This window comes from Lolium rigidum, chromosome 2, assembly GCF_022539505.1.
Source record: "Lolium rigidum isolate FL_2022 chromosome 2, APGP_CSIRO_Lrig_0.1, whole genome shotgun sequence".
Taxonomy (NCBI): domain Eukaryota; kingdom Viridiplantae; phylum Streptophyta; class Magnoliopsida; order Poales; family Poaceae; genus Lolium; species Lolium rigidum.
The window spans coordinates 123,245,440-123,262,156 of record NC_061509.1 but is presented as its reverse complement, the minus strand read 5'-3'; positions in this window follow the sequence as shown (position 1 = coordinate 123,262,156).

Genomic DNA, 16,717 nt, shown 5'->3' with positions numbered 1-16,717 from the left:
TTTCCTCAGCTCGGCCATTGTGGATGGCGTGGTGCCGGCGAGCAACATGGTGTGGTAGTGGTACGGTGGTTGCTTCGGCAAGTGCCTCTACCCGGTGGGGACGATAGAGAGCTTTCGCCAGGGAAGACCCTTGCCCTGGCCATGACGGTAGCGTCCGCGGACATCGTTCCCTTCTTGAAGGCGTCGATGTGGTGGTACTTGGTCTTTCCACATACTCCGAATGAAAACCCAAGATCTCCAGATCGGTGGTAGGCGCTTATGCGTCGTGATCTTCTTGAAGATGCCACCTTGGAGTTCTCATATTGTGCGGCTCTCCGTTGTTTGGGTAGCGGATGTGCTCCTTCTATGTGCCCTCCTTGGCAAAGCTTGCTTCTGTTCTGCACCTGTGGTGTTTCTTGTTGGGCTCTTCCTTGGTGCTCGTCGCCGGTGTGTGAGCTTTGTTGGTCGATTTCTGGTGGTGGCCAGCCTATGGTGGTGTAGGTTTGCCCATGCTAGGGTGAGCACCAGTTCAACAATGTATCCCGTCCTGCACTTCATCTTCCTCTTCGTAGATTGTAATAGTCGTGCCAGGTCTTCATGTTTACAATAGTTTCTATTGTGTGGCCCTTGTTTTGTGTATGTGTGTGTAGTTCGACCTTGTAAGCTGGGTTCAACATCTTGTATCTGTTGCATCATTAAGGGTGTTATTAATTTAACATCGGGCCTATGGCTTTTTATTAAAAAAGAAAGAAAGAAGTGAAGGACTAGGTTCAGCTGAAATGCTTTTTAGGCATAGAGATTGCCAGTTCAAGCAAAGGAATTTCTCTATCTCGGGGGATGTATGCCTCGCACTGCCCGAATGATATGGGTGACTAGATGTCATGAAGTTCTGGACCTGGATCGATAGAAAACAGAAACGTATGCCACTCTCATTCATCAAGACAAAAGGTAACATCTCAATCCGGAGAATTAAGAAACAACATGCATTTTCTAACAATTGCTAAGGCAAAGTACAGAGCAATTTCACTCGGACTGAGTGAAATGTTGTAGGTTAATAATAGTCTTAAGTGGATTGAAAATGCCCAATGATAACAAGTCTGCTACAAGAGCAACTCTAACATATCCGCATCGTCCTTAAAAATATGACCTTTTTATGATTTTTGCTTGTTTTTTCATCCAAGCCGATAACATAGAACGGGCCGGCCCTTAAAAAGTATAAGGCCCGCCAGAAGTTAATCCTCCTGACCAATATATCTAGGGTTTGACGGTTGATTTATGGTCCTCAACCCGACACTTCCCCACCATCTTATCCACTGCTCAACCGTGATATCACGACGGAATCTAGCCTCCGGCAACCAAATCTTCCACAACTGACAACGGATCCAGCATCACCGCGCCACGATGTGGCCGGTGAACCCCTCAATCAAGGCGGGGCAGGGTCATGCAGGTCGCTATATGTCGCCATGCGGCCATTGAACTCCGGTCGGACGTGGACACATAGCCCTCTCAACCACCAAGGAGGTCATGTGAAGAGTGCGGTCGGAGGGTGTTGATGGCTCCCAAGTGCAGGAGATCAATTGTAGTACTTTTCAATAAGAAAGTTTGTCGAACCCACGAGGAGTTGAAGGTATTGGTTAGCAACATTGACAAGAAAACAACAATAATAAAGTAGCAGTTTTGGTATTTTGGGTGTATAGTTTGCAATAGAAATAAAGTGCAGAAAGTAAATAGCAAATAAGTAAAACCTCTCGATGAGAAAAAAATCCCAATCCTCTATGCAGCAAGAGGACACGCTTAAGTGTGTGTGCTTATATGAGACTAAAGTTCCTGAGGGCGGCATGGATTTACTAGCATCTGAGTTCTACAACACATGGTAAATATTTTGTCAAGCTTTATTCAGCCTAAATTAGGTGCAACCATAGATATGTGCAAACACACCCCTTATGATGGGTCCTAGAGCCATTTTCATGTGCAAGTATAGAAATCATCAAGACATAAATGTCCCAAAATAGCAATAAGATCATTGGTCCCCGACATAAACCCCTCTAATACAATTCATAGTATTAGAAAAAACGGTTTCTGTCAGTCTGTCCCTTCCAACACTAATGAATTACATTAAAGTGCAGCCCTATGAGCCCATATAGGTGAAGTAATATGCAGTCGACGTTCGCATAAAATCATCATAGAACACCATAAAAGTAGAAAACTTGACCAAATACTCATTGCACATCATATAGAGTCATAGCCAGATCATCTGATGCCCTCGGGAACGTGGGCATCTACTCACAAGAGTCAAACATGATATGGACCAGAGGCATAATGATTACAGCACAATCTAAATACATAATCTCCCCACCGAATAACGACAAAGTACCAATCACAAACATGCAATAGCACTAAAAACAATATATGGGGTTCAATTCAACACACACTATGAGGGGGATGAAGTCGATCTCGTAGATGGAGATGGTGGTGATGATGGTGCTGGTGAAGATGTTGATGGAGATGCCTCCTCCCAAGCCAAGGAGGAGTGGTGATGTCAATGGTGTCGATTTCCCCTTCACCGGAGGCACCGGTGCAGTAGGATCTACCCTCTCCCAGAGTAGGAGAGGACTTTCGCCTCTACCGCCGCCTCAATAAATCTCTGGAAAATATGGCTTAGGTTTTTAGGCAAAATAGAGGTTATGGTATAAAGGGGGGCCTGAGGCGATGCCCAAGGTGCGAACGGACATGGGTGTCGTGCCTTACATGTTTGGGCGCGCCACCTGTGCCGTTCGGCCCTCGTGGCTCCCCTCGCGTGCTTCTTTTGCTCACGGTCTGTGGGGACCCCGGACTAGCTGTCCGAAATACCCTGTTATGTATACCGTTCACGTTCCCATGATCAGTGTGTCGTGAACACATAACCGAACTGATATCAAATTACACCATCCATTACAAAGCGGAATAAGAAAATTACAACATGGTCACATGATCAATACTTACATAATAGCCTCGAAGGGCCTAACTAAACATCAGAGTAGCATCATCACTTCAACAGCGCAGTACCCAAATCATCTGCCATAACCCTACAGGCAACTGACTGGGAAGACGTTCCTAGCTCGCATAGACGTCGTCAACTCCTTCTTCATCTGTCGAAGTCCTCCAGTGTCCGGCCAAGTAAATAGCCGGGGACAAAGCCGTGAGTACATTTGAATTGTACTCGCAAACCATCAAGAGGGTGATAACAATTCTAACTAAAGAAGACAAGAGAGGAAGAATAGTTTCTCTCGGTGGATATAACATGTGAAAGAGAATCAGTTTCTCTTGTGGATATAGCATGTGAAAGAGAATCAGTTTCTCTTGTGGATATAGCATCCCACATCACAGCTTGAAGGGGACACTAAGAGGGTTCTATGACATCTCTATATCTTTGTTGAAGAAGATACTTCAAAAGAGTTCCACAACATAAAACACTAGGATGGGGTAACCCAATTTTATTTATCCTTCCCGACCATCTCCATATGGTCGACACATCCTTTCCCGTACCCTTCCGGTACTTCAAACAAGTTCTTTCCTTTCCTTTGTCAAACAATTTTGTAAAAACAAAGCTCATCAGGCTAAGCAACAGCCATTCCAACCGTCCATGACCGCGGACGCGGCTATTCGAATAGATTTTACTCTGCAGAGTTTGCACACTTTCCCCACCTCTATCCGGATACCTATCGTGTGCTTCATCCCCGCATAACAACATATGCCACGACGGATACCCGAACATAGCCTTTCGCCCATTCGACTTAGCAAGAGGTCCTACCCTATGGAGTATGTACCTCCCCGGCACCGTGGCAGCTCACCTCCCTTTGAGCGTGGATCCACCGCCAAGCCAGGAGACCCATAGTGTCTTCCGGACGGGTCAGCCCCGAAGGCCTCCCGTTATACTATTGTCCCAACCATGACAACCCGGACTCGGGGGAACCGTACCCTTGTATAGTTGTGCGGTGCCTCATGCTAAGAAGAACAAACGTCAAGCTAAGCTCCGTGCCCACGTTGGAGTAGATGTGGTTGCGCGGGTTAATTGTCACGGGTGAGTACTTAGGCGCCAAAGTTTTCATAAACAAGATTCTCTTTCCAACCATCTTTGCCAAGATCCTTTTCTTTCATAAACACACACTTAGGTAAGTCCAACTTACCCAAGGTTTTCCAAAAATTCTTTTCAACAAGGTATTTTTCCAAGGGGTTCCCAACCTATGGTTTCATGTAAGAACTAAGAGACAACAGTGGCATGATGCCAACCATCATACCACTAAGGAGGTGATAAATGAGGTGTCAAGGGGATCATACATACTTAGGATAAGCATGCATAGGGACAACATAAGTAGTATGATTAAACAAGGGTCATGATGTTAATCATCATGCCACTAAGAAGATGCTAATATAGGTGGTCAAGGGGGCATACATGCTTAGGGTAAGCATGCATGTTGTCAACATAAGAGGGAAAATACTTTCAGATTTATGGTGTTAACCAACCAACACTAATAGAAGTGAGGGTGGTCAACGATATTTGACATACCTAAGGTAGGTAGGCATACTCATCTCAAAATGAGAGTACACCAAGATCATGATGTTGTTACTACTACACTCACAAGGGGTGTAGGAGTGAATCGACAAGAAGTGTCACATGCTTAAGGTAAGCATGTAACTCAACAAGGTAGGATGGCATAGCCATGATCAACAAGTATACCAACAATTACTAAGATGATCATGAAGTATGACCAAGAGGATCATCATGCTTAAGACAAAGCATGCATCGACAAGATAAAGAGACTAACACACACAAGATCAAGAGACAAGAGTAATAATAAAGTGACAACAATATGAGACACGTCAATCAGAGATCAAGAGATGGCTTGCCTTGGCTTATTTGTCCCTGGACTTCTTCAACTTCATCAATATAAGAATACCAACAATATAAATAAAATCCTTGTCCGATCCACTTCTTCTTCTCCGGAATCGTTCGCATCTATCGTCGGAAAATATAAAAGGAACACAATCAAACACATTGCACCAACAAAACAATAAGCAACAAGCATCAATCAAAAACTAACCACTCTACTAAGGCTAACATATTAAGGACATATAGATACTACAAAGCATCTAGAAGAAACGCCATTTTATTTACCTAATAAAGGTATGAGAGTACCATGCTTAGCAATTGCCTCTCTCGGTTATCACCATGGCATAAACCAAATATCCCCTGGTAGATAACATCATAAAGAGGACAAGTGCATTAGTTTGGCATCACAAACGTTCATATTATAATTTGAAACATTTTTGGAAAAGCGGGAAATCATTCTCTCTATTTTATAAAGCTTACATAACACTACACAAGAATAGGAAGTAAACAATATTCCACATCATTGGAAAACTTAAGCCAACAATAGAACTAAGGTTAATTTGCAGAGGTTTTGTTTTGCAAGAATAAAACATTGGTTGACCAATTTTTAATGCAAAGAGGTGGTTAAGGTTTCCAAATAAACCAAAAAGTTTTGCTACAACAACCCATGTCACACATACACATTACTAACAGTAACAAAAATGCATGAACAGAGACTAACACTATTTTTCCTAGATGACCAGTACTAATACAAGACTAACCCAAATGGATGCACTCAAAAATATTAAACCTACAAATTTAGGAATTTGTTTGAATCTGACTGTACATCTGTAAGCTATAAATCGTAGAAAAATCCTAAAAATATGGGACCACTGGCATTTTAAAGGTATTTAAACAGAGAGGCATACACAATTGGATTTGGGTTAAAATTGTTTCTGAAACTCTCACAAATGGATTGACAAGATTACTGCATGTCTATACCATTTGCTTTACCTCTAGAGTTACAGAACAGTATAAAGGTTTGAAACTTGTTTGAGAAGATTAAGAAAACATTCCGTAGTCCTACAGAACTAGAATCACTCAATTAGGTTCAAAAATGGATTTTTGGTGATTTAAAAGCTAACAGCCATGTCTGCAGAACACACAGAACAAGTTTAATTCACCACAAATCGTACACGACTCATAAAAATATGAGGTCAGCTGCACCGGAAAGGTATTGAAAAGCTGGTTCTTACCCAATTTGTTTCATTCAAACATTTGTTCCCAAGCTCCTGGTTTAATTCGACAAAGCCAGATCTGTCCAGATCTTGATCTGTGAACCATTTCAGTTTCAGGAGCTCAATCGAAGTGAAACCACGGCCAAAATCAAGGTATTGAAGAGGGCTTTCACCCGCAGTTGAGTTTGCTCAAAAAGGTTTTGTAAAACTGAACAAATCTAACAAACAGTGAATCTGCATGTTTCCAGAACTTTATTTACCAGGGAGAATCTGTAACGAATTTGAGGATGAGACCAACGCCAAGTTGTAGATATTTTGAATACCTATCCGCGGAACTTTGAATCACTCGATTTGGATCTGCACACGAGATTTGGTGGATTTTACAAGTTCGTACCAGAATCTGAAACAGCAAGATAGCAGAAATTACTGCAGGGATTTGGACGAACTTTGCTCAAGAACTTCAGATCTGAGGATAGCTCAAGCTTCTCCATGCTTGGACCAACATGCACCTGCATCAAGATTCAATCTTAGCAATGGAGGAAGAGGAAGAGGAGAGAAAACCATCTAGGGTTGGGGAGAAGAAGGAGAGGGAGGCTCTCATGGTGAGGAGGAGCTTGAGGGAGGAGGGAGCTTCATCTTGGAGTTCTTTCCATGCCCATGACCGTCCATGGGAGCTAGGTGGAGCTGCATTTTCGTGGGGGAGAGTAGGAGAAGAGTGTGAGGGAGTAGATAAGGTGGAGGAGTGAGTGGAGAGAAGAAAAATGAGAGCAAGAGGAGTGGAGGTGGCCGGCCAAGGGCCATTTATAGAGGGAGAGGGGGTTGGCTGCCTCCTTTTTGATTGGCTAGGATGGGTGGCTGCCCATTTAATTGTTGGGGTAGTTGAGAGGCAAGTCTTGCAAGAGAAGAAAGTGAGGAGGAAAGTGGCTGGCCGAAATTGCCATGCCAACACAATTGGCCGGCTCCATTCTTGCCAAATACAAGTAAACAATGTGAGGGAGAGGCACAACATCCATGTGAATAGATATGTGCATGATATTGAGGAGAAAATGTCAAAGAGTGACTTTGATGATGATAAAAATAGGAGTAGATACATATAGATAAAAAGGAGTATGAAGGTGACATGTGCCATGAGAATAATCTCCACCACTTTGGTTGAGACCAACTTATGATGAAGATAGTTCCCAAGGTATATTTGATGATTAGTAGTTTTTATAAGAATTCAATTTTGGAAGGATTGGGATGGACCACATGCAACAATGCATGTGCATGTCAAGGTAAATGGGATGGTGATGGTGGTTTAGACAATTATAGAGCAAGACTAAGAGACATGGTGAGTGAAGTAACCATGTACTCACAAGGATGAATACGGTGGCGTAAATCACCAATTCATGAGGTCAGGGTGATGATGGAAAAGAATAGAGGATTGAGATGGGTATGATGAGATATAACTTGTTCTTCAAATAAGAGGTAAATTGGGAGTGATTTGAAAATATCAAATGATCATCCATTTTATAAAAAAAAATTGGAGGATGGAGGGGATACAATGTGGTGGATCAGAGATGTGCAAGAGTTGCCATTTGAAAAAGAGTTTAATTGAAAAGTATGGGACACACCTCAATTGTCTAGAGACAATTGGGAATGAACTCCGGTGAAATGGAATTTTGAATATGTTGAGAGAAAACTAGTGGGAACATAGGAGTTCAAAATATTCTACTTACTTTCTCAAGTAAGGTAGAGTTTTTCTTAAATGTAAAATAAGCAAGAGGAAAACAAGAAATGGTATTAGTACCATAAACAAGCCTTTTGTTAAAAAGAAAACAAAATAGAAAGTAATGTTTCAGAAATCAGTACTTGTTAGAAATGGGATGAAAAACAAAACCCATTTCAGTTCCTTGTTTTCCTTGAAGAAATATTTTGAAAAGATTTAATAAAACTAGAAGTAGTTTTGTGATCAAAACTTGAGAAGGAAAAACAATAGGGTTTTTGAGAAGAAAACTTAATTTAGGGAGAAGTGTTCTCAAGGGTAGATGGTGGCTACAAAATGTACCCATCATTCCCACTCTTGGTTTTGTGAAGATTAAACTTGAATAAAAACAAGAGGTAAAATTGAAGGAAGTGTTCTAGTGTTGAAACACTGGATAGGGTATAAGATCAAGTTGAATAAATGTGCTGCAAGGATAGAATGAGACATGCCGGACGTGGAGGTTGAAGAGGGTGTTGCATAGATGAGATCCATGCAGTGAGGTCATCAAAAACAGTTGTGGGTGCTTAGAGATCAACTGCCAAAATCTGGACATTCAAAGCCTGTCAACCCAGATGGTCGACATGGCCTCAAAACCAACAGGGATGAGTGGGTATAAGAGAGAGATGTAGCCAGGGGTAGACGATCCCAAGTTTTGAATTAAGGATGATTGAGCTATCTTGTACTACAAAGAGAAAATCAAGATGGCACACTCATGTTGCCATCAGAAGAAGAGTTTGATGTGGTAACAAGGAAAACAATTTTTCCTAAGTCACACATGTGTTTTATTTTGTGAGTTGCTTGTTTAACCACTAGGGGTGTGGTTCTATGAGGTAGCTCAAGACAAAACTCAACAAGCAAATCAAGACAATTCATCTACCAACAGATCAAGGCAATTCATCATAACAAACAGATCAAGGCAATTCATCTTAATTAGTCTAAAGAAAAAGTTTTGTTCCCCCTAATTTTTTGCATTATGGACAAATAAACAAGGTTGCAAAAAGTGGGGTGTTACAGATCTTCCACCCTTAAACTAATCTCGTCCCGAGATTACTGAGCGTAGAACTAGAGGGGTTGTAACGTTTAACTGAAGTCAGACTCCATTCTTCTGTAGATGTGCCGTTGTTGAGAGGGTTGCAACTTCAGCTTCTTGAGAGACATGGTAGCTTCTGGCCGAGGGCAAGCTTCATGAAGAGGTTGGCTACTCCATGGAGGTGTTAGATCTGAACTTCCTAACAATCCTAGTGGGAGTTCAAGGCTGTGGGAGGGTTAGTGCACCCAACGGGGCTTGAACAGGGCTGAAAACTTTTAGAGTTAGCTTAAAATTTTAGTGGAAGACGAAGTCTTCCACCCTTAAGATTGTTCAGTGGGTTCCCGAAATCATAGAGCTTCAGCCACGGGTCTTGTCGGGCGCTTTTTGGAGAAGTCATTGATCTCTCGTCTTGAGTCAACATCTTCAGAGGGCGTTGTGTAGTCCATGGCTTCAAGAGGGGTTAGTGCATCCCAAGTTTCCAACGGTGTGTTAGAAAGGTTTAAAATGTTAGGGTTAGCTCCAACTTGTAGTGGAAGACGAAGTCTTCCACCCTTAAGATTTTTCATCTGGGCTTTCGAATAACTCTGTGCTTCTGCCTTGTGGTTCTATCGGGCTTCTGAAAAAGTCGTCGATTTTCCTTGTTCAGTTGAAGAATCTTCGGGGGCGACGTGCAGACCACAACTTCAAGAGGCATTCACGGTGTTAACTCAACCATATGGGACGCGCGGTAAGTTAGTAAGTTGATGAAACGTCGGGTTGTTGTCCATATGAAGCAGCAACAAGTTCGTCGGAGACAATCTTCAGCTTGAGTGTCGGTGTTGACCAGTTAAGAAGTGAGCGGGTAAAATACACCTAAAGTCTTGAGTCTTGGAGTACCTTCAGAAGCTTCATTTGATGAGGACCAGATGAACCATGTGATGTAGCTTGGCTTTGACGCTATTGTTCTCTCAACTTGTTAGACGGTGTGTTCGAGGGTAGTTTCAAAAAGATATCCTCGCGGTTAGCGCGAGTATACTCCAAGGTTAGACCAAGTTAGCATGTCTTCTCGTAGAGGTGCAGTCACTCTTGAAGGTAGAGCTTCTTATTTCTTGGCGTAGTGGAGATGCTCCAGCTGATCTTGAAGGAAGTCAGTGTAGATAGGGGTCGGGTTAGTTTTCTTGACGGTTGAAAAACAACTTCCAACGGGTTTAGAGTTAGAGTCTTTCGTTAGTCTACCCAATTTAACTAATAGATAGAAATACATCGGCGAGGCAAACTTTAATCCTATCATTGCATGTGACACCCATACAACCATAACCAGAGACACAATACCACTAACAGAGGCTACTGGTATTTTTCCTAGATGCACAAAAACAAAACAAGATCAACACAATTGGAATCATTCAAAAATATTTATTTTTTTAATTTTTGAGACTCAAAATACTAACCAGAAACAGTGATCAAGTTTTATTTATTAAAAATCGCACAAAAATCCTGAAAATACAAGGTCAGTGGAGTCTGAAAGATAATTTCATACTGATTCTAGTGCAATTGGAATCACATCAATCGGAGCTACCAAACTATTTTTATTAGCAAAACAGTACACTGGAAGATTTCCATTTTTAATTTCTGTTTCACAAATTTCAAACAATTAAAAAGGGCGGAAACGTCTAAATAGCAAGACATACATGCACACAAGCAAACAGATACAAACATTCAAGGCAGCACACTAGGGAACCACAAGCAATCATCACACCGGACATGGTACTCTAAGTACCCAGAAATTCCTAATGCGCGGGGTAGCTCAATCAAAGCGATTGAGTTTGTCCTATCCATCCTATAGGTTTGGGGCTGGTCGCATATGTTGACGTCTTCATATCATTAGCATTAGCTTCAACTTGGATCCTTGTAGCAGTTGGTGGTGAAGGGGCCGGGTGTTGAGTCGTTGATGTTGAGGCGGAGGAGAAAGCTGCGTAGAACTTCTAGTCTCGACATCCCGGAAACATGAGGTCTTCGAAGAGGTAGCTGTTGAGGTGCTCCCGAAGTCGAGATCTTCTCGTGGCTGGCCTAAAAATTACTAGTCAAGAAACTGAGGACTTGACCCCTGACGACTGCAAAAAGTGCAAGCCCATGGAGGAACAAGGTCAGATCTTTGACATACTTTGGTGAAAACCGAGAGACATGATGTTATCATCCCTACATGAGCACGACTAAGTCGGCATCCAATCTTCAATAGCTGCTGTTGGAGATACGTGAGACTTCATAAAAGGTTGATCCATCTTCGACTTCGAGTCTCCGGTCTGAGTCGGGGACATCGTCCAATATGTAGGTTTGAATTGGATGAGACAATAGAGTAAGAACTTTCAAACCCTTTTATAAAGCAGAGAGATAAGAATTTAGAAGCTTTGAAGAAATAAGAGGAGTAGAAGCTATGCTTCCTACTAAAGAAATAATTTGTTTCGTAAATAGTTTTTCCCAATTACTTGTCTCCTAACTAACGTCCATGCTAACTAAGGTCTCCTACGAGTCGGGATAGCTCGATACCAGCTCTGTGGGGACCCCGGACTAGCTGTCCGAAATACCCTGTTATGTATACCGTTCACGTTCCCATGATCAGCGTGCCGTGAACACATAACCGAACTGATATCAAATTACACCATCCATTACAAAGCGGATTAAGAAAATTACAACATGGTCACATGACCAATACTTACATAATAGCCTCGAAGGGCCTAACTAAACATCAGAGTAGCATCATCACTTCAACGATAGCAGTACCCAAGTCATCTGCCATAACCCTACGAGCAACCGACCGGGAAGACGTTCCTAGCTCGCATAGACGTCGTCAACTCCTTCTTCATCTGTCGAAGTCCTCCAGGTCCGGCCAAGTAAATAGCCGGGGACAAAGCCGTGAGTACATTTGAATTGTACTCGCAAACCATCAAGAGGGTGATAACAATTCTAACTAAAGAAGACAAGAGAGGAAGAATAGTTTCTCTGGTGGATATAACATGTGAAAGAGAATCGGTTTCTCTTGTGGATATAGCATGTGAAAGAGAATCAGTTTCTCTTGTGGATATAGCATCCCACATCACAGTTGAAGGGGACACTAAGAGGGTTCTATGACATCTCTATATCTTTGTTGAAGAAGATACTTCAAAAGAGTTCCACAACATAAAACACTAGGATGGGGTAACCCAATTTTATTTATCCTTCCCGACCATCTCCATATGGTCGACACATCCTTTCCCGTACCCTTCCGGTACTTCAAACAAGTTCTTTCCTTTCCTTTGTCAAACAATTTTGTAAAAACAAAGCTCATCGGGCTAAGCAACGAGCCATTCCAACCGTCCATGACCGCGGACGCGGCTATTCGAATAGATTTTACTCTGCAGAGTTTGCACACTTTCCCCACCTCTATCCGGATACCTATCGTGTGGGCATCATCCCCGCATAACAACATATGCCACGACGGATACCCGAACATAGCCTTTCGCCCATTCGACTTAGCAAGAGGTCCTACCCTATGGAGTATGTACCTCCCGGCACCGTGGCAGCTCACCTCCCTTTGAGCGTGGCTCCACCGCCAAGCCGGGAGACCCATAGTGTCTTCCGGACGGGTCAGCCCCGAAGGCCTCCCGTTATACTATTGTCCCAACCATGACAACCCGGACTCGGGGGTAACCTGTACCCTTGTATAGTTGTGCGGTGCCTCATGCTAAGAAGAACAAACGTCAAGCTAAGCTCCGTGCCCACGTTGGAGTAGATGTGGTTGCGCGGGTTAATTGTCACGGGTGAGTACTTAGGCGCCAAAGTTTTCATAAACAAGATTCTCTTTCCAACCATCTTTGCCAAGATCCTTTTCTTTCATAAACACACACTTAGGTAAGTCCAACTTACCCAAGGTTTTCCAAAAATTCTTTTCAACAAGGTATTTTTCCAAGGGGTTCCCAACCTATGGTTTCATGTAAGAACTAAGAGACAAAAGTGGCATGATGCCAACCATCATACCACTAAGGAGGTGATAAATGAGGTGTCAAGGGGATCATACATACTTAGGATAAGCATGCATAGGGACAACATAAGTAGTATGATTAAACAAGGGTCATGATGTTAATCATCATGCCACTAAGAAGATGCTAATATAGGTGGTCAAGGGGGCATACATGCTTAGGGTAAGCATGCATGTTGTCAACATAAGAGGGAAAATACTTTCAGATTTATGGTGTTAACCAACCAACACTAATAGAAGTGAGGGTGGTCAACGATATTTGACATACCTAAGGTAGGTAGGCATACTCATCTCAAAATGAGAGTACACCAAGATCATGATGTTGTTACTACTACAGTCACAAGGGGTGTAGGAGTGAATCGACAAGAAGTGTCACATGCTTAAGGTAAGCATGTAACTCAACAAGGTAGGATGGCATAGCCATGATCAACAAGTATACCAAAAATTACTAAGATGATCATGAAGTATGACCAAGAGGATCATCATGCTTAAGACAAAGCATGCATCGACAAGATAAAGAGACTAACACACACAAGATCAAGAGACAAGAGTAATAATAAAGTGACAACAATATGAGACACGTCAATCAGAGATCAAGAGATGGCTTGCCTTGGCTTATTTGTCCCTGGACTTCTTCAACTTCATCAATATAAGAATACCAACAATATAAATAAAATCCTTGTCCGATCCACTTCTTCTTCTCCGGAATCGTTCGCATCTATCGTCGGAAAATATAAAGGAACACAATCAAACACATTGCACCAACAAAACAATAAGCAACAAGCATTAATCAAAAACTAACCACTCTACTAAGGCTAACATATTAAGGACATATAGATACTACAAAGCATCTAGAAGAAACGCCATTTTATTTACCTAATAAAGGTATGAGAGTACCATGCTTAGCAATTGCCTCTCTCGGTTATCACCATGGCATAAACCAAATATCCCCTGGTAGATAACATCATAAAGAGGACAAGTGCATTAGTTTGGCATCACAAACATTCATATTATAATTTGAAACATTTTTGGAAAAGCGGGAAATCATTCTCTCTATTTTATAAAGCTTACATAACACTACACAAGAATAGGAAGTAAACAATATTCCACATCATTGGAAAACTTAAGCCAACAATAGAACTAAGGTTAAGTTGCAGAGGTTTAGTTTTGCAAGAATAAAACATTGGTTGACCAATTTTTAATGCAAAGAGGTGGTTAAGGTTTCCAAATAAACCAAAAAGTTTTACTACAACAACCCATGTCACACATACACATTACTAACAGTAATAAAAATGCATGAACAGAGACTAACACTATTTTTCCTAGATGACCAGTACTAATACAAGACTAACCCAATTGGATGCACTCAAAAATATTAAACCTACAAATTTAGGAATTTGTTTGAATCTGACTGTACAGAAAACAAGATCTGTAAGCCATAAATCGTAAAAAAATTCTAAAAATATGGGACCACTGGCATTTGAAAGGTATTTAAACAGAGAGGCATACACAATTGGATTTGGGTTAAAATTGTTTCTGAAACTCTCACAAATGGATTGACAAGATTACTGCATGTCTATACCATTTGCTTTACCTCTAGAGTTACAGAACAGATAAAGGTTTGAAACTTGTTTGAGAAGATTAAGAAAACATTCCGTAGTCCTACAGAACTGGAATCACTCAATTAGGTTCAAAAATGGATTTTTGGTGATTTAAAAGCTAACAGCCATGTCTGCAGAACACACAGAACAAGTTTAATTCACCACAAATCGTACACGACTCATAAAAATATGAGGTCAGCTGCACCGGAAAGGTATTGAAAAGCTGGTTCCTACCCAATTTGTTTCATTCAAAAATTCGTTCCCAAGCTCCTGGTTTAATTCGACAAAGCCAGATCTGTCCAGATCTTGATCTGTGAACCATTTCAGTTTCAGGAGCTCAATCGAAGTGAAACCACCGCCAAAATCAAGGTATCGAAGAGGGCTTTCACCCGCAGTTGAGTTTTCTCAAAAAGGTTTTGTAAAACGGAACAAATCTAACAAACAGTGAATCTGCATGTTTCTAGAACTTTATTTACCAGGGAGAATCTGTAACGAATTTGAGGATGAGACCACGCCAAGTTGTAGATATTTTGAATACCTATCCACCGAACTTTGAATCACTCGATTTGGATCTGCACACGATATTTGGTGGATTTTACAAGTTCGTACCAGAATCTGAAACAGCAAGATAGCAGAAATTACTGCAGGGATTTGGACGAACTTTGCTCAAGAATTTCAGATCTGAGGATAGCTCAAGCTTCTCCATGCTTGGACCAACATGCACCTGCATCAAGATCCAATCTTAGCAATGGAGGAAGAGGAAGAGGAGAGAAAACCATCTAGGGTTGGGGAGAAGAAGGAGAGGGAGGCTCTCATGGTGAGGAGGAGCTTGAGGGAGGAGGGAGCTTCATCTTGGAGTTCTTTCCATGGCCATGGCCGGCCATGGGAGCTAGGTGGAGCTGCATTTTCGTGGGGGAGAGTAGGAGAAGAGTGTGAGGGAGTAGATAAGGTGGAGGAGTGAGTGGAGAGAAGAAAAATGAGAGCAAGAGGAGTGGAGGTGGTCGGCCAAGGGCCATTTATAGAGGGAGAGGGGGTTGGCTGCCTCCTTTTTGATTGGCTAGGATGGGTGGCTGCCCATTTAATTGTTGGGGTAGTTGAGAGGCAAGTCTTGCAAGAGAAGAAAGTGAGGAGGAAAGTGGCTGGCCGAAATTGCCATGCCAACACAATTGGCCGGCTCCATTCTTGCCAAATACAAGTGAACAATGTGAGGGAGAGGCACAACATCCATGTGAATAGATATGTGCATGATATTGAGGAGAAAATGTCAAAGGGTGACTTTGATGATGATAAAAATAGGAGTAGATACATATAGATAAAAAGGAGTATGAAGGTGACATGTGCCATGAGAATAATCTCCACCACTTTGGTTGAGACCAACTTATGATGAAGATAGTTCCCAAGGTATATTTGATGATTAGTAGTTTTTATAAGAATTCAATTTTGGAAGGATTGGGATGGACCACATGCAACAATGCATGTGCATGTCAAGGTAAATGGGATGGTGATGGTGGTTTAGAAAATTATAGAGCAAGACTAAGAGACATGGTGAGTGAAGTAACCATGTACTCACAAGGATGAATACGGTGGCGTAAATCACCAATTCATGAGGTCAGGGTGATGATGGAAAAGAATAGAGGATTGAGATGGGTATGATGAGATATAACTTGTTCTTCAAATAAGAGGTAAATTGGGAGTGATTTGAAAATATCAAATGATCATCCATTTGATCAAAAAAATTGGAGGATGGAGGGGATACAATGTGGTGGATCAGAGATGTGCAAGAGTTGCCTTTTGAAAAAGAGTTTAATTGAAAAGTATGGGACACACCTCAATTGTCTAGAGACAATTTGGGAATGAACTCAGGTGAAATGGAATTTTGAATATGTTGAGAGAAAACTAGTGGGAGCATAGGAGTTCAAATTATTCTACTTACTTTCTCAAGTAAGGTAGAGTTTTTCTTAAATGTAAAATAAGCAAGAGGAAAACAAGAAATGGTATTAGTACCATAAACAAGCCTTTTGTTAAAAAGAAAACAAAATAGAAAGTAATGTTTCAGAAATCAGTACTTGTTAGAAATGGGATGAAAAACAATACCCATTTCAGTTCCTTGTTTTCCTTGAAGAAATATTTTGAAAAGATTTAATAAAACTAGAAGTAGTTTTGTGATCAAAACTTGAGAAGGAAAAACAATAGGGTTTTTGAGAAGAAAACTTAATTTAGGGAGAAGTGTTCTCAAGGGTAGATGGTGGCTACAAAATGTACCCATCATTCCCACTCTTGGTTTT